The sequence below is a fragment of the Dendroctonus ponderosae genome, unplaced genomic scaffold, assembly GCF_020466585.1.
Source record: "Dendroctonus ponderosae isolate FM_Combo_2020 unplaced genomic scaffold, Dpon_F_20191213v2 Dpon_F_20191213_3, whole genome shotgun sequence".
Lineage (NCBI taxonomy): Eukaryota > Metazoa > Arthropoda > Insecta > Coleoptera > Curculionidae > Dendroctonus > Dendroctonus ponderosae.
The window spans coordinates 10,029,998-10,030,488 of record NW_026018508.1 but is presented as its reverse complement, the minus strand read 5'-3'; positions in this window follow the sequence as shown (position 1 = coordinate 10,030,488).

Below are 491 nucleotides of genomic sequence, written 5' to 3'. Positions count from 1 at the left end.
TTTGTTCAGCGAATCCAAAAATGCAATAATATACAGGACATTCCATTTAAAAAAACGCAACTTTGATACCTTTAGAGCCTTTGGGACACCCTGTAAATTACAAAAATATTTTTAAAATGTGCTCTCGGTAGGCGTCGGACAATTCATAAAATAATACTTTTTAAAAGTCAAACGGTTTAGCCGCAAAGTTCCGTGCCGTATAGCGTGAATAACATTTTCTTATAAACCTCCTAATAAGGAAAGACAATCAAAAGGCACATTTTAAGTGCGTGAAATTTATTTAAGCATATTTTTATTTGCTAGGAAAATTTCTGGCTAAAAAGGCTGTGCAAACAACGTTGTTCAACAGAAAAGCGGGTGTTCCAATGAACCTATTACCCACTTTGCTGTAAAAACAAAAGTGGATGTTTATTTTTGCTACTTTTAAAAATTTTTTAAATTCATCGGTTTTCTTTGCTGGTTTTTTTGTTGCTGAGTTAAGAAGCTCGAGG